General features: G+C 44.3%; 1 long non-coding RNA gene across 1 annotated transcript; it reads right to left on the bottom strand.

Annotated features, from left to right (window-relative positions):
* Positions 1-7,265: 7,265 nt before the first annotated feature.
* Positions 7,266-17,469, bottom strand: LOC148686913 (uncharacterized). The gene is made up of 3 exons (XR_015948587.1): positions 17,361-17,469; positions 12,528-12,646; positions 7,266-8,209 (listed from the first exon to the last, which is right to left on the bottom strand). It is a non-coding gene; the product is annotated as an uncharacterized LOC148686913 (long non-coding RNA).
* Positions 17,470-18,112: the final 643 nt, after the last annotated feature.

The raw sequence follows: 18,112 nt of genomic DNA, 5'->3' as shown, positions 1-18,112 counted from the left end.
GGGTTTAAATTGTGCAGGGGTGCCACATGGCGCACCTCCACCATGCTCTGAGTGATGCCAAGGAAGAATTGTGGGTGACACTGATTATAGATCAACATGGCTTCCCCACTTTCGAGGTCAGCAGCAGCTAGAAGACCTGAACACGGGGCTGCTAATGTTTGGTGTTGCCATCTTACTTTCATTGGATGCATTCTGCCTTCTTATCATCCTCCTGAAACAAATTGTAGGGCCTGCCGGGCATCGTTACCACAGTTTAGTCTGTGTCCAACTCCAGGTGACTCGGGAAAAGGGGCGTAGCTCAAAGGCAGGAATGCTTCTGAATACCAGTTGCTGGAAATTGCGGGCTGGCAGAGTCCTCGGGTTCTGCTTGTGGGATTCCCACAGAATAGCCACTGCAAGAACAGGATCCTTGACTAGAGGGGCCATTGGCCTTGATCCAACAGGCGCTTCTTATATTCTCAGCATAAGGCAGCCTCTTATGTTCCTGTGATCACATGTCTTGAGTCCCCCAATTATGGCCAAAGCTATGTTTTGCTGTGAAACAGTTAATAGCATCCAGCCCGGCATAATAGCTTAGTGATTTCATGTGAATATGAAAAAAAACAGTTTGTGGTTGGGTCTAAAACCAAGCCAAACCCGGTGGTTTGGGGAGAGCTTGATTTGGGTTAATTGGTTTGTTTGAGCCTGAAAGCCAAAATAAACTCCAGGGCTTCTGAAACCACGCTAATAAAGCAAACAGTCTTTGAGGGGTCTTAGAAGCCAGAGTCACCTGGAGATGTGCATCTCAATTCATATTTCAATTCACATTTCAGTATTCAGAAATTTGTTCAGAAGCAACCGTCGGGTTCTGGTAACTGTTTCAATATGAAATAATCGGGTCACACCATTCCAGCTTTTCTTCTCTAGACCAGTTTGGTACTGCTATAAAAAGAAGAGCACAACCCTTGACAACCCAGTGCTGTGGTGGTGAATTATATCCAGCCAGTGGGCCAAATTGTAATCTCCCCCACCCCTCGTGGGGTGAATTTGGCAGGTGGGCAGATCCACCCACCGGTTAGTCACCTGACATCGCAATGATACCATGTGACTTTTTTCGCCCACATGGGTCTTGCAGAGCAATCCAGAAGATAATATTTTGCAGGGGGCTTAGCAAGGCCCCACCCCATCTGATAGACTAAACCTTTCTTCAAAACAGGGCTATAATCAGTGCTTTTTTCTGGGGGGAACACAGGGGTACGCACACCCCTAAACATTTTGTGAATCTAAATTTGGCCTCATTGAGGGGCAGTATTTCAATATGAGTAGGAAAATGGGAATACCCCTAAACATATTTTTTTTAGAAAAAAAAGAAGCAGCACTGGCTATAATTGAGGGAGCATGTCTGAGCCCAATATGGCTTCTCATTGCTATCACCCTATTGTGAAGCCAATGCATTTTAAAAGCTTATCTGAATCATGCCAGCAATAAAGTTGCAATAACAAGAGCAAGCAGAAAGGAGAACGAAACAAGCAAAAAAAAACCCACCAAAAACAAAACAAAAGGTAAGTGGTGGGATGGCTTTATGAAACATTTGTTCATGTGGAAACTTCCATTTGTTTCCATGGGGATGGTCAGGAAAGTAAGGATTACTCACCAAAAAGGCTTTCAGGATCTGTCTCACCATTAAGGTTATTTTGAAAAGCACGAGCTTTAAAACAGCATGATTCGTTCAGCTGGACGCACTGAATAGCCAGTCAAAAGGAACATTTGGCTTTAATTTTTGTATTTATGGTCAATGGGTATTGGGTTTTTTAAAAAATAGCATTTGCTGCCTTAGATACCACATTTAAAGTAGAAGAACAAAATTTTAAAATACAGGTGGACCTGAAATTTTAATCATGGGCATTCCTAAGAAGCAGCTTGCTATCTGAGACCATAAAAATGCCAACATTATTTCAAGACAACTTCACCAAAGATGCAAATTTTCAGAAAGATGCAAATCTATTTTTGAGGTAGAATGAAAAAAATGCATATCATCACACTTTGTATAGGTTTCATTCGAACCATAGCCAACCCAGTGTGTCAAGGCAAGCCTCCGTTTTCTCTCCTTTTTTCTTTTCTTTTTAAAAAATTATTGGAACGTTGCAAAATCCATACATTTGCACATTACCATTCATGCATGGTAGTAATTCCTAAGCACCCTTCATATTTTCATATATACACTTTCTTTATTGGCCAATTACTTCTTCCATATACTGTGGTACCTTGGGTTACAAATGCTTCAGTTACAAACGCTTCAGGTTACAGACTCCGCTAACCCAGAAATAGTACCTCAAGTTAAGAACTTTGCTTCAGGATGAGAACAGAAATTGTGCTCCGGCGGTGCGGCAGCAGCCGGAGGCCCCATTAGCTAAAGTGGTGCTTCAGGTTAAGAACAGTTCCAGGTTAAGAACGAACCTCCGGAACGAATTAAGTTCTTAACCAGAGGTACCACTGTAAAGGAACGATGGCAAATCCAAGAAGAGAGCTGTGATGAGACAGATCTTTGACGGCATGGGTGTAGACAGGGGGGGCAGGAGGGGGCAGCTGCCCCCCCCTAGAAGCAAAAAATTATTGTATTTTACAGACCATAACCAATACTTTGCCCCTCCAAAAACTGAAGTGGAAAGGGCTTTGCTTTAGCAAGAGCAGCTCTCCACTTGCTGGGGGCGGGAACACAGCTGTAACAAAAACACATCAAATAAATAAAGCAAAGTGGCTACCAGTACTTAAGCAGTTAAGACAATGGAGCAGAATATCCCTTCAGGCAAGGTCCACCCTATTCACCCTATTGTTATTCAGTGGGAGTTGTTAATGGGCATTCAGGGATCGCATTAACAGTTCTATTGGCGATTTAATGAGGGTGCAGAGGATTCAATTTGACTAAGGTGGCCCTGCAAGGCTAAAAGGAAGTGAATAAGAAGGGGGGGCTGTAGCTTTGATAGACACAGTGATGTTTATAAAAAGCATTGGTGTTCCAGTCTGCCCCTCCTCCTGCATCTGTATACTGTAAATCAGGGGTGGCCACCTCCCAAGAGACTCTGATCTACTCACAGAGTTAAAAACTGGGAGTGATCTACCCCCTTTTGGAGGGTTCAGGTCAAAGCTGTTGAGTTTTTTTAAGGAAGGGAAGCCCTGTTTTGGGGGGTTTAGGTCAAACTTGTTGAGCTTCTTTTAGGAGAGAGGGAGGCCCATTTTTGTTTAGGGCTTCAGGTCATAGTTCAGCTTTTTTTAGGGAGGAGGAAAAATTTGGGTGAGCTTTTTTTAGGGGTAGCAGTGATCTACCACAGACATCCAGTGATCTACTGGTAGATCACAATCTACCTGTTGGACGTGCCTGCTGTAAATCAAGCAGAGAGAAAGCTGCTTACAAGGCTCCTGTACATCACAGCGTCACCCAGAGGCACCCACAAATGTGAGTTATCCCTCTCTCTATTTCTTCCTTCCTTTCCTCCCTCTTCCATCCTCAATAAAATACTGGGGGGGGGCAGATAAGCCCCATATAGAAAGCCCATCAACATGGGGGGGGGAGGACTCTTTAAAATACAGTATTTACCAGTAATTTCTTTTGGGGGGGGGAGGCACCTAGGCCTCTAGGAGTTGGCTGCTATGCCTAGGACAATTCAAGAAAGCAGAATCATGCATATGCTATGGTAATATATCAATAGAATCATGGAATTGTAGTCGGAAGGGACCACAAGGGTCATCTAGTCCAACCCCCTGCAATGCAGGAATTTTTCCCCAATGTGGGGCTTGAACCCACAACATGGTTGAAATATTATGCTGATATGCAGCAACGCCTCGGAGCCATCGAGACTGCGGCCCTGTCTTGCCTCGCCCTCGCCTGCCCTGCCACCCCCTCTCCCCTGCCCGACCCTCCCATCCTCTTGCTGCAGAGTTCCAGCTTCACAGCATCACCCAGAGGCACCCACAAATATGAGGTATCCCTCTCTCTATTATTCCTTCCTTCCCTCCCTCTTCCATCCTTAATAAAATACTGGGGGGGGGGCAGATAAGCCCCACATAGAAAGCCCATCAAAATGGGGGGGGGTGTGACTCTTTCAAATACGGTATTTACCAGTAATTGGGGGGGGGAGAGGCACCTAGGCCTCTAGGATTTGGCTGCTATGCCTAGGAGTAGGACAATTCAAGAAAGCAGAATGATGCATATGCTATGGTAATATATCAATGGAATCATAGAATTGTAGTCGGAAGGGACCACAAGGGTCATCTAGTCCAACCCCCTGCAATGCAGGATTTTCCCCCCAAGGTGGGGCTTGAACCCACAACATGGTTGAAATATTATGCTGATATGCAGCAACGCCTCGGAGCTGTCGTGACTGCGGCCGTGCCTTCCCTCGCCCTCACCCGCCCTGCCACCCCCTCTCGCCTACCCGACCCTCCCGTCCTCTTGCTGCAGAGTTCCAGCATCACAGCGTCACCCAGAGGCACCCACAAATATGAGTTATCCCTCTCTCTATTTCTTCCTTCCTTCCCTCCCTCTTCCATTCTTAATAAAATATCGGGGGGGCAGATAAGCCCCACATAGAAAGCCCATCAACATGGGGGGATGACTCTTTCACATACGGTATTTACTAGTATTTGGGGGGGGGAGGCACCTAGGCCTCTAGGCGTTGGCTGCTATGCCTAGGAGTAGGACAATTCAAGAAAGCAGAATGATGCATATGCTATGGCAATATATCAATAGAATCATAGAATTGTAGTCGGAAGGGACCACAAGGGTCATCTAGTCCAACCCCCTGCAATGCAGGAATTTTTTCCTAAGGTGGGGCTTGAACCCACAACATGGTTGAAATATTATGCTGATATGCAGCAACGCCTCGGAGCCGTCGTGACTGCGGCCGTGCCTTGCCTTGCCCTCGCCCACCCTGTCACCCCCTCTTGCCTGCCCGACCCTCCCGTCCTCTCCAGCCAAGCAGGGTAGCCGCCGCCGTTGCCAGCCCCAGAAGCACAAGGTGGCCGCTGCCGCTGCTGCCGCCACCACGATGTCGTCAGGCCAGCTGGCCCTGTAGCCCCGCCCACGTTCCCACTTTGTGGCCCCGCCCCTGAATGATCATGGCTTGCCCCCCCCCTAGTTTTGATCCTGGCTACGCCCTTGTTTGACGGTGCTTTCCCCGACTTCTGACTCAAACTGATCTGCATGGTCTAGAGACACTGCTGAAGCGATTGTTCTCTCAACATGGGCAAAGAGGGTTGTTAGCACTAGATTACCTCAGATATGCAGATGACACAACCTTGATGGCAGAAAGTGAAGAGGAATTAAAGAACCTTTTAATGAGGGTGAAAGAGGAGAGCGCAAAATATGGTCTGAAGCTCAACATCAAAAAAACCAAGATCATGGCCACTGGTCCCATCACCTCCTGGCAAATAGAAGGGGAAGAAATGGAGGCAGTGAGAGATTTTACTTTCTTGGGCTCCTTGATCACTGCAGATGGTGACAGCAGTCACAAAATTAAAAGACGCCTGCTTCTTGGGAGAAAAGCAATGACAAACCTAGACAGCATCTTGAAAAGCAGAGACATCACCTTGCCTACAAAGGTCCGTATAGTTAAAGCTATGGTTTTCCCAGTAGTGATGTATGGAAGTGAGAGCTGGACCATAAAGAAGGCTGATCGCCGAAGAATTGATGCTTTTGAATTATGGTGCTGGAGGAGACTCTTGAGAGTCCCATGGACTGCAAGAAGATCAAACCTATCCATTCTGAAGGAAATCAGCCCTGAGTGCTCCCTGGAAGGACAGATCGTGAAGCTGAGGCTCCAATACTTTGGCCACCTCATGAGAAGAGAAGAATCCTTGGAAAAGACCCTGATGTTGGGAAAGATTGAGGGCACTAGGAGAAGGGGACGACAGAGGACAAGATGGTTGAACAGTGTTCTCGAAGCTACGAACATGAGTTTGACCAAACTGCGGGAGGCAGTGCAAGACAGGAGTGCCTGGCGTGCTATGGTCCATGGGGTCACGAAGAGTCAGATACAACTAAACGACTAAACAACAACAACAAACAACAACAACAACAACAAGAAGCACTAGATTGGTCTGTAACCCCCCCTCCAACCCCCCCCCTGGTTTTCTGGGTCTGTGATGTGGAAGCAGCTGCCAGAAGTGAAGGCAAAGATGGTGTGCCCTTCCCATTCCACCACCTGGACTGGTTGTTAGTAATAGTAAACTATTCTGTTGTAATAGTACCTTACAATAGTAAACTATTGTAATAGTACCTTGGGTTAAGAACTTAATTCGTTCCGGAGGTCTGTTCTTAACCTGAAACTGTTCTTAACCTGATATACCACTTTAGCTAATGGGGCCTCCCGCTGCTGCCGCCGCCCCACCACAGCGCAATTTCTATTCTCATCCTGAAGCAAAGTTCTTAACGTGAGGTACTATTTCTGGGTTAGCGGAATCTGTGACCTGAAGCGTCTGTAACCCGAGGTACCACTGTATATAAGTTTTGAATGGTATCACATTTTGTTCCACAAACGGAACCATCCCACACTCCTTTGCCCTGCTAGGAGGGAAGGAGGGTGTGAGAAGTCAGGAGCTAGTCCCATACAGAACACAGTGGCAATGCATGGCTAGATTGGAGTAATTGTTACACACCTATAGCTGTAGGGCACAGCAGCCCTGGGAACCTGCCCATATAAGGAACAATGGCAATAGCCAGGAGAGTGGCTGGAGGCCTGATCCATGTCCCTCCCACCCCGTCATACAAGAATCCCATCAGTGTGGAATTAAAATGTGAAAGCTGCACCATGGGAAAACTATGTGCAAAGCATAAGTGGGTGTCATTCTGGCTCTTCCCTTGACGGCATGAGCGCCACTGAGTCATGCAGCCAATTGTACCACTCCAAGACAGATGTTGTGAGGTAATTAAAAAAAATGAATATAGCTATCTTTTGAGGGTGTCCTGCTGTTGACATGACCAACTGATGACTTGCTGCAAATTCATGCCTAAATAATTTGCTGAAACGAGTTTGGTCATAGCCCTTAAGACTCAGTGCTGGAACAAGTGAGATTCACTTATCAGGCCTGCGGTGTTTGAGCAGAAGAGAAGAAAGGTTAAGATATAGGTTGTGAGCCGCTCCGTGATCTTCAGATGAAGGGTGGTATACAAATTTAATAAGTAATAGTCCAGCATTCAGGTCCATATTTAGCTAGGCTTCAATCAAAGCTGATAGGTCGTATCTACCGGTATGATCAATTTTGAAAATTCTACTATAAATGCTGGTACAGTTTTGATATAACAGACTACAGGTGTGTTGCTTTGTATCCATCTTTATGGAGCATCCTGGCCATTCATTTGTAGTTTTCTTCTGAATATTACATTATAGAAAATGTGTACTTTAGGATTAAAATGAGTAAGGAAAACACAAACCACTCTGTGGACACCTATTCATATTCATCAGGGTGGGGAACCTGCAACCGTCCAGATGCTGCTGGACTACAATTCCCATCATGCCTGACAAAAGCAATGCTTCTTGGGGCTGATGGGAGTTGCAGTCCTACGTCACCAGGTTCTTCACTCCAGGTATATATCAATGGCAAGCTTTTGCCTCATGACAGAGGATTGTGCCAACTTTCATAGTTATAGACTTGGTTTCCCTCCGTAGTTCTACAGAACATAGTGTTTCCTTTCACTGTGTATAAACATGGCCACACCTTCTTCCTGTGTTCACTCAGCCACACAGGCATAGGGGAGGCCATAAAAGGTGAGGCATGGTGATATCATAGCTGGCGTGGCTTCGTGTTTCGTTCCGCTGCCTGTTTAAACTTGTGAAGGGCTCCGCCTCCCCTGCCCTTGGGTTCTGATGCTCCCAGTTTAGAGAGCTCACCTGGAGTACAGGTGTGGCAACACTTAACACAGACTCAGGGAGCCAATCAGATAATTTGGAACCTTAGCAAGGAGCCAATGTGGGAGAAGGTTCATTAACTCCCATTCATCTGTTACACAACTGAAGATAAACGTATTCATGGCAGGCGGCAGTGAAAGATGAAAGCGTTGGATGGCACCAGGGTGTCTTGAAGAGATGGGAAAGGAAATGAGAACAAAAGCAATTAACGTATTTGAGGTTTCATGCAGCAATAGTAGTTTACATGTGAAGTTTTCACAACACAAACACGCTTCTCCCAAGTCAAGCTGGTATGGTACGTGCTGTTTCTACGCTTTCCTTCAGACCTGTAACGAAAACAAAGTTTGGTGTGATTCATCAGGTGAGCTCCAGATAGATTGATCTATTGATATCAGTCCCTTTTTCATATCTTTATGAAAAAGGAAGCCTGATCTTATGGTTCCACTATGATGGTGTGTTACATTGCAGTGTAATGAAATGCTTGTTCACACGTTACACAAGACATAGGTACAAACTGTCTTTACTAAAGTACCTCGGTTGTCAAAAGTAATCCTTTCTGGAAGACCATTCGACTTCTAAAAAGTTCGACAACCAAGGATCAAAGAGCGGTCGACGAAGTCAATGGAGAAAAAAGAAGAAAAAACTCCCCGGAAGCCATTCAGCTTCTGAAAATCATTCAAAAACCGGAGCAGTTACTTCCAGGTTTTTGGCATTTGTGAGCTGAAACATTCCAAAATGGAGGCATTCGGGAGCCGAGGTTTGACTGTACAAGTGTCACTCAGTGTGCTGGTGTGAAAGAGTGTGCACAGGTACACAAACTAGACATTTGTTGAAAATTACCTGTACACGTGTACAGTTCAACTCTTTGTGTACATGTGCAAGGGCGGTTTCAAATGTACACACCTCAGCTGAACCATGGCTTAATTTTTTCAAATCAGATGAAAGCTGCTTTGATAGGAAAACACATCAAATAGCAAAAATGACTGGATACACATGGAATGTGGCTCATGTCATGTGCACTCAGCTTCCGACACCAGTGGTGGGAGCACACTAGAGCCAGAGTAAACAGTAATGTGTACACAAGCTAAGAGTTTTGGGGGGTATGCAATGAGCTCTGAGTGAAAGTGAAAACTGAAGAGCTACCAAGGGGAAATAAACCCCTTTCAATGTGTGGTGCTTACGGCAGAATGGGTGGAGGAAGAGAGCTATTAATGCTGCAAAGGCAAAACAAAAACAAAGCAGAAACCCCAACGTGTCCCTTGTTAACTCTGAACATGCATTAATGTGCACTACATTAATTAGGCAATATTGTTTGTTAATTAATCAACAACGCATGCACCAAAGGGGATCACTCTCGTTTCATAACAAGGGGGCAAGAAGCAACTCCCATATTCAATTTGTTGTTGACTCTCGTAATAAATTAATTACAGAGTCTCCTTCACATCTACACAACGAAGCCTATTAAGCTCCCCAGTTAATTAAAAAACTAGTTCAGCAAAATAGCAAACATTTATTTTAAGCCATTTGTGTGGCAAACAAAGATGGTGGTGCCTTTTTCTTTGAGTCCTGAGAATAGTTAGGGCTGTGTCTGGTAGGCCTCCCCTGCCTTAACCAGGAAAATATGTTCCCTTCTGCTTCCAGGAGAATGATACAGTACAGCAGACAAGCGCCTTGTTTCCAAGCGACCTAATATTGCATCCAGTCAGGATTGTGTTGCTGTTTGGTGCCAGATGAGTCCCCCCCAGAGCACAGATTCTGTTAGATGCAGAGTTGTGAGTGCCGGCAAAAAGAGGGTTAGGAAGCTTCTCTCTCCTTTGCCTGCATTTTATTTCCCTGTTGTCTCCGGGGCCTCACATCTCCAGTCAAATGGGCATTGGGATCAGGGGCAGAGGAAAGGGGTGGTGGTTTGCCCCGGGTGTCATCACTGAGGGGGTACATTCAGCGCACGCATGCGACTCCCAAGCCTACTCCAAGCCATCAGGGGAAGGGGCGGAGCTGCGCTGCCTTGCTGGTGGCCTTCCGCCATACCTGCCAAGTTGCTGTCAGAGGAATAAGGGACCGGGCCGGAAATAGCAGACCGGAAGTAGCGCTGCCGCCATTTTGGAACTGGGCGGAGCATGCTCAGAAATAACTTTTGATGCTGCTTTGCCCAGTTCCAAAATAGCCGCCGCGCCAGAAGTCGCACTGCAGCTATTTTGGAACTGGGCAGAGCAGCATCAAAAGTCGCTTCTGAGCATGCTCCGCCCAGTTCCAAAATGGCCACCGCACCAGAATAAACCGGGGGGAAACAAAAAAATCCGTTTTTTTCAGCTAGGAACAGCTGGAAAAACGGGGATTTCCCAGGGAAAACGGGAGACTTGGCAGCTATGCCTTCCGCCCTTTCCGCCTTCATTTTGACAGCTCGAGGGAGGCTTGGGAATTGGGGGCGGGCGGTGCGCCATTTCCCCCTGCTCCTGGGATGCTTCCTGGGGGAGGGGAAAGACTCCCCTGAGCTGTCAAAAGGAAGAGAGAAGAAGGAAGGGAGGGAGGCTGCTGGGATGGCGGCGTCTCCCTCCCCTCCCCCGTCCAGGAAGCAGCCCGCCATGGGCAGCTTGCTCCGCCCCCATGGGCAGCTTGCCCCCTGGGACACTTGCCCCTCCCCTGGCCCCGCCCCCAGGTGCAAAGCATGTGCGCTGCTCTGGGTGCTGGAGCAGCTAGCTCCGCCTCTGATTGGGATACAGTGCAGCTGGGAAGACAGGATCAGTTTGTGGGAAATTCTTAATGCAGGCCTATGTGAATAAGGAAGCGGCTACATGTTTAAAAGAGTGGCACACATCTTTCCAAGCATCCATAGTATATCATCTGACTCCATACCCTCTATCATTTCTCCGGTGAAAATAGGGACATCCCATTCCATAATGATAATTTTACTATTTATACCCCACACATCTTACTGGGTTGCCCCAGCCACTCTGAGCAGCTTCTAACATATATAAAAACATAATAAAATATTAAGCATTTTTTTTTAAAAAAAAAAACCTTCCCTATTCAGGATTGCCTTCAGACGGCTCGGGTGTCGGATGACTCCATACCCTCCAACATTTCTCCAATGAAAATAAGACATCCTACGGAAAAGTGGGACATCAAATCAGAAACTGAGACAGCTTCTCTAAGTCAGAGATGTCCCTGGAAAATAGGGCCACTTGGAGGGTCTGTGACTCAAAGCTAAAAGAGCAGGAACCACACACAGTCAACTTGTTGCTCAGCAATTCCATTTCATATCGAAAGAGAAGGGAGATTGAACATTTGAATCCTTTGCATTAAAAAAAGGAGAATGTGGAGGTACATTTGCATATTTGATTTTCCCACCTGTATTTTCCCAGTCTGGCCAGAGCTTTTTTTCCCCCAGCCAGAACTCACCAGAACTCAGTTCCAGCACCTCTTGGGCAGGTGCCATTGCCAGTCTGAGAGAACAAGAGAGGCGTCCATGGTAAGTTCTAGCACCTCCTTTTCTAGAAAAATTGCACCGAGTCTGGCAATGGACATACGCGTGAGGTTTTTGCTCTTCTTTGATAGCTCAGGGAAGGAAAATGCTGGTGGTGCAGAAGAAGGATGTCCTAAACTTTGGAACACTTGCCAATCACATCCAAGGGGGAGGCAGAAGCACAGTACATATCAGGGACAGCCAATGTGCTTCCCTCCAGATGTTATGGGTTGCAACTCCCATCATCCCTGACCATTGGCCATGATGGGTTGATGGGAGTTGTAGTCCAAAACATCTTAAGATGTTGGCTACCTCTGGTGGCTACGCCTGCTGTAGATGTGAAGCAGCTATGGGCCACAGCTTCCATGTGTTCATGGTTAGAAGGCTTCAGGAAAACCAGTCTGGGCTTCTTCTTTCATTCTGAATGAAAGCAGTTATACTTGCCCAAAGTACACTGATGTTCTACTAGGTTTCCAAATGCTTGTCATGAGGCTTATCTGCTACAAGCCTCTGAAGTTCACTGATATTCAGTGACTGTCAAAAACGGATGTTATTTATTGCTTGAGTCTACCCACTGAAGGGATAAAAAAAAAGCTGAAGAACTAAAATTAAATGCTACTTGATGCTGTCTCTTGCCTAAAGGCTGAAAACATAAAACCAATGACCTGATGCATATGTGACAAATGAATCATCTTTTGTTTGAACCTTGCCCCCTTAGTAATTTTTCTCAGTAATCCAAGCTCTTACCTATACCGTTAACCCTTCAGCAGTGGTCCTATATCTCACCAACACTGTTAAGAATCAGATGGGGTCCCATTTCTCATTCTTATGGTCTTATCCTTCCAGCAGAGCATGTTTTTTCATAAGATAATAAGACAAACAACAATAATAGAAGTTCCGTGATCTCCAGGTTCATCAAGTGCTTAATGGATTTCTGTATTTTAGTGTTTTGTTGGAAGCCGCCCAGAGTGGCTGGGGGAACCCGGCCAGATGGGCGGGGTATAAATAATAAATTATTATTATTATTATTATTATTATTATTATTATTATTATGCTTTGTTGCTGCTACATGCCCATGTCTTTAGCTTGACCATTGGAGGTTTTCCTTTTTTATTCCCATTGCTACTGGATTGCAGTTTCTCATAAATAAGAAATCAAGGGGGAATCCTGTACACACTTACCTGGGACTGACCCCATTTTAACTCAACGGGGCATACTTCTGAGTAGACATGTATAGGATTGCGCTATTAGGACCAGAATGGGTTCTATATCTTCCGTTTTGCAAAACTGCATCGAAGACCTATAACAGGTAGTGAATTGGTTTAATCTGTAGACTGATTGACTGAAAGTTAAGAGAAATAATCAGGGCAATTTTAATTGGCAGGGCTGTGACTGAAGTTGTGTTAGTTGTAACAGGCCAAAAATGGAAGAAGAAATTGAAGGTGCCCTTTCCATCGGGCAGTGAGTGATAGCTTCCACTTTTTAAGTGGTAATTTGGCTTATTATTCTGCAATGTCACAAAAAGGCAGAATTTTGATGCATTGGTAGTATGCAAAATTATTTAAACAAAAGGCAGGTGATCAATCAACTAAAAGCTCTTTTATCAGCTGTTATAATGTTACATTAAGTAGCTTTGTATACAGCAAGGAACTAGATAAGGAGTAGTAGATCAAAGTGATGGAGGACTGAAGACAGTGATAGAGCTTCATTCCTGCAAATATTGTAGTGTGGTAACTAAAGTAACAGTGCAGCAAGATCCTACATGGTTTCTAATACTTTAGACAGAATTACAATAGGCTGCAAACAAGTTCCATGGACTTCAATTCTACTGAAGGACTACAGAGTGAAAACGACAAGGAATTCTGCAAGAACAGGAGCCACCTTTGACAAAGGATCTGGGTTGCCCTTCACAGTGAAATTTGGCTCTATGCATCAATGATGCCTTATGATCAATATGAGTGCACACATATAAAACAACTTATTGCAAACTAGGTGGTTTAATAGAGTGGGTAGGTGTGTACCTAAATGTACCTCTCATGATGACCACAACATCAAGCCTTGTGGGCATGGATAATGTGACATGCCATTTATGTCTCCTGAACGTGTTGCTTTTTAGTGAAATGTATTCACACTTTTAGCTGCGACTCATAAAGTGCGAAGACATTTATTACATTTGCATGCATGACACACCCCAACATAAAGTTCTTTGGATGGATTTCAGTAAATAAACGGAGGGGGGACTGAATGCAAAGTAAAACAAATAGAATCAAGGAATTTCATCATTCATGTAGCTGCCATCTTATGCACAGTTATCTGGGGGCAAGCACCATTGCAGATGGAACACAATTAAGTTTTCCTTGTGAGAAAACATGTGCAGAATTTCTCTCTGTGTTAGTTGGGCCTGTTGTGAGACAAGCATTTGGGTACTCAAATTCAGTTAGCTTTTGCAAAATGGTTGCCTTTTATTCACTCTCACTTTGGGTAATTAGAGCTGCTCACCAGTTGGCACATGTGCACCACACAAAAAGCCTCTGTACTTTCTTTTTGAGGCACCAATGCATTATTATTGGCCTGCAGTTAATAATACATATTCCAATGTGTTGTGCAACAGGACTGAAGCGTGTTCACCAGCAAAGAAGATTAGTCTCAAAAGATAGCCAGGCTATGAAACCTTTCAAATCTAGAGATATTATCTCTAAATGAGAATTCAATCATACTGCATTAGGCCAGGTGTGTTCAAAGTCAGGTGTTTTTTGCTTCCTCCCTGTGCCCCTGCCTCCCGCTCCCATCTTTGGTCGTTGCCATTCAGCAAGCAATTCACTCAGGTCAAAAGTATTTCAAGCCTCGCTAGCATAATAGCAACAATTTAGAGTAATTTTCTGTAGGCTAGACAGATCTCATCTGTCTGGGGTGAAAGTTTCTTGAATGCAAATTCCAAGGTCAAGTAGCACCTTCAGAATCATTTTATGCAGGACACCAGAGAAAGGTTGGCAGAAATGTTTAACCTTAGGCCTGGCATCAGTATCACAGGGCAAATAATGGCATCAGTCTCCCCTTTTCAAAATTAAAATTAAAAATTCCAGTATCATATGGCCATTCTGTGTCTGCTTCATGAGCCAATGGTACACTGCCAAGGGTTGTTTTTTTTTTTGGAGCAACAGCATTTATGATTCATATGAAGTCTGTTAGTGCAAATAGGAATTGGCTACTGAGCCTGGCTGGGAGGAATCATACATGTAAAAGTGAGGCTTTGCATTTGTTGAAACCTCAGGTCTATACTCAGGGGGAGACCAAAACCCTCCCATTAACACCCACTCTTTCCAAAAGTGATTATTCAGACAACACTCTTGTGACTTCTTTATGGAGGGGGTGGGGCAATCATTTGTTGCATTGTTTTTCACCTTAGTGCAGATTGTTGTTGTTTAGTCGTTTAGTCGTGTCCGACTCTCCGTGACCCCATGGACCAGAGCACACCAGGCACTCCTGTCTTCCACTGCCTCCCGCAGTTTGGTCAAACTCATGTTTGTAGCTTCGAGAACACTGTCCAACCATCTCGTCCTCTGTCGTTCCCCTTCTCCTTGTGCCCTCAATTTTTCCCAACATCAGGGTCTTTTCCAGGGAGTATTCTCTTCTCATGAGGTGGCCAAAGTATTGGAGCCTCAGCTTCAGGATCTGTCCTTCCAGTGAGCACTCGGGGCTGATTTCCTTCAGAATGGAGAGGTTTGATCTTCTTGCAGTCCATGGGACTCTCAAGAGTCTCCTCCAGCACCATAATTCAAAAGCATTAGTGCGGATTACTCAGGACAAATACCAACAATTGTACTGTGGTCACAAAGGACCTCTTCCTACCGGTATCTCTCCAGTTCAGTCTTGTTGATGCTTGGCTTCCATAAATGTTCTCCTGGGCCGTGTAATGAAACTGGTGGTTTTCGTCAAGGACAGGAGGGGTGCTGGGTAGCCAGTCCATCCCAGGCTCCTTGTGCCGCTCAGATGCTGCTACAGACTGGCTTACTACAGAAGGGAAATTTAATGAAGTTGTATCACTGAGTTAATTTATTGAGATGCTTTCTCCCAAGAGGAGGACAGAGAGGACAGACTGTCTTCAGAAGCTAGAAGTGATCCTGTATGCAGAAGAGTCATTCCTAGTTTCAATGGGTTGCAATTAATTAAAGGTTCCTTCAACAGACACACAGTCTGGGACATTCTAAGAAGATAATTAGCTCACAGATCTTTTAAATAATTGCTTAGCGATTCCTCCAAGTCATTACTCTACCCAACTTCCATCATACAAGGGATGAGTAACAAAGAAGCTTGATGCACTTTTGGAAAATGGAAGGTGATCATTTTAAATGCTTTGGGCTTATCAACAAAAAGAGGCCAACACCCTGATTTACACAGTGATAATAAAGATATGTTGGAATATACAAATTTGTTCAAGCTAAGACTCCTAAAACGCTTTTGAACTCCCTCTCCTCTATCTCTTCCTATCTCTTCCTTCCTCTCTCCTACTCCATCAGCTCAGCACAAACCCACCCACCCCTGTCTACAGTCTGCAACTGGCTCATGCTCTGACAAGATAGTTTGACTGAGTGGCACCACACTTGTGGATTTGATCTCTGCCCTGCACATGAGAATCTATTTTACCAAGTATTTTTCTACTTTGGCAAGTGGCGGGGTTCTCACAAGCATGCTTATACTTCCCTTTTCCAAGGATGGTGCCTGCATACCTGCCAAGTTCTGGCCTGAGAAATAAGGGACTGGACTGGAAGTAGCAGACGGGAAGTAGCGCTGCCGCCATTTTGGAACTGGGCGGAGCATGCTCAGAAGCGACTTTTGATGCTGCTCTGCCCTGTTCCAAAATGGCTGCTGCACCAGAAGTCGCGCTGCAGCCATTTTGGAACTGGGCAAAGCAGCATCAAAAGTTGCTTCTGAGCATGCTCCGCCCAGTTCCAAAATGGCCGCCACACCAGAATAAACCAGGAAAAAACAAAAAAATCCATTTTTTTTGGCTGGGGACAGCCGGAAAAACGGGGGTTTCCCGGAGAATACGGGAGACTTGGCAGCTATGGGTGCCTGTTTGGTCTACAGAATGAATGCCACAGAACCACCCCAAGGTTCACTATTAAAAGGAATTATGCATCATCCGAGGCTACACAAAACATATTCTCATTCTGAAGCCCGTTAAATACAAATTATGCCATTCGTGCCTATCAGACTGATGTGTACTTTTTGATGACTTTTCTTTGTTTATGACTACTTTCATCATTATGTAAATCTTTTCATGTTGTAAGCCACCTTGAGCATGGTTATAACTATGGAAAGGCAGCAGACAAGTACAGCCGTGGTGGTGGTGGTGATATTCTTTCACCCAAAATAAAACCAAAGTCAGGTAGTGACAGTGTTGCCCCTTAAACCTCACTGGAGTGGTATGGAATGGTATTTATCTGGAAGACTTCTCATCTAATATTTTCACTTGAAAATGTCCCCCAAAGAGGCTTAAAATTTAAAATGGAGACCATTTAAGCATCATGAAAGCAAAATACAAAACTAAAACAATAAACTGCAGTAGCACAAAATACGAAGAACCACAATCGAACTTTAAAGCAAGAGGAAGAAAAATCAGTCACCATTTTTTAAAAAATATCAGACAAATATGATATTTATGAAGAAGAGCCTAAAACCTAGCAGTGCTTTGAAACTGATAAATAGCTGGTGGCCATTTCCGTTGGAGTGAATGGGTGCTTTTGATAAATTGTATGGCACCACGTTCTACATCATCCAAACCAAACGTATCATCATGAAATGATGTTTTTGAAGATACATGTTGAATAGCTCTTGAGTAAAGCAAATAGCAAATTAAAGCTTGTGGTTTTGCCAAAAAAAGTGATATTAAAAATACATTTGTGGTGTAATTTTCTGTTTTTCTTGGACACAAACCCAGATTTTCCTTTCTGAGTTAGGCTAGGATCCAAAATACTTTGCAAGAAGCTTTTACATACTTTGGGCTCTCTTACCTTCCATCTTGCAACCGGAGTCTTCCTGCTTTAGTCCACGAGAAGACAATCCAGTCCTACTGGATCAGACAAAAGATCAATTTAATCCAGCGTTCTATTCTCATAGTGATTTTCCAGATCCCTGTGTGAAGCCCACAAGCAGAATATGAACATAATAGCCTTCTCCTATCCATATTTGACTGGAAAGGGAAAAAAGAGGCATTTGGTGTATGTACAAAAGTATTATGGGTGTTGCCCAAGAAGCTCTTTGCATCTCATCCCTAAAAATGTAGCAAAGCATTCTACCATTGCAGTGAACCCATCAGTCAAGTGGCTTATATTTTCATTTGAAATAAATGGGAAAGCAGAACTTCTAAGGTTCAGAAGCGTAGGAAGGTCAAGTGGTACCCAGTGCGGAAAATTTCTTGTCACCCCCCCCAAACACACATTTATTTATTTATTTATTTATTGCCTGCAAAAATGGTTTTATGTTCTTTCATATTTTCTTACAAAGGAATGTGGATTCTGAGCCTCTGATAACAAGTAGGCGACTATGGACAGATACTTAAATCTACAGGATGGATTGTGTTTTGGCTTGTGTTATTTTATTTATATTCATTGTTTATTTATTTAATAAATTTTATTTTAAAAAACCTGCAAAGTGGTTTACCAAAACAAAAAACAAAAAAACACCACAGCAGTAAAATCAAGGAAAATTAACAATCCTACTTTAAAACATACAAAAGCTAAAATATTAAGATTAAAATTACTTC

This window comes from Zootoca vivipara, chromosome 2 (assembly GCF_965207765.1).
Source record: "Zootoca vivipara chromosome 2, rZooViv2.hap1.1, whole genome shotgun sequence".
NCBI classification, from domain to species: Eukaryota; Metazoa; Chordata; class Lepidosauria; order Squamata; family Lacertidae; genus Zootoca; species Zootoca vivipara.
This window is presented reverse-complemented; position numbering and strand designations above follow the sequence as displayed.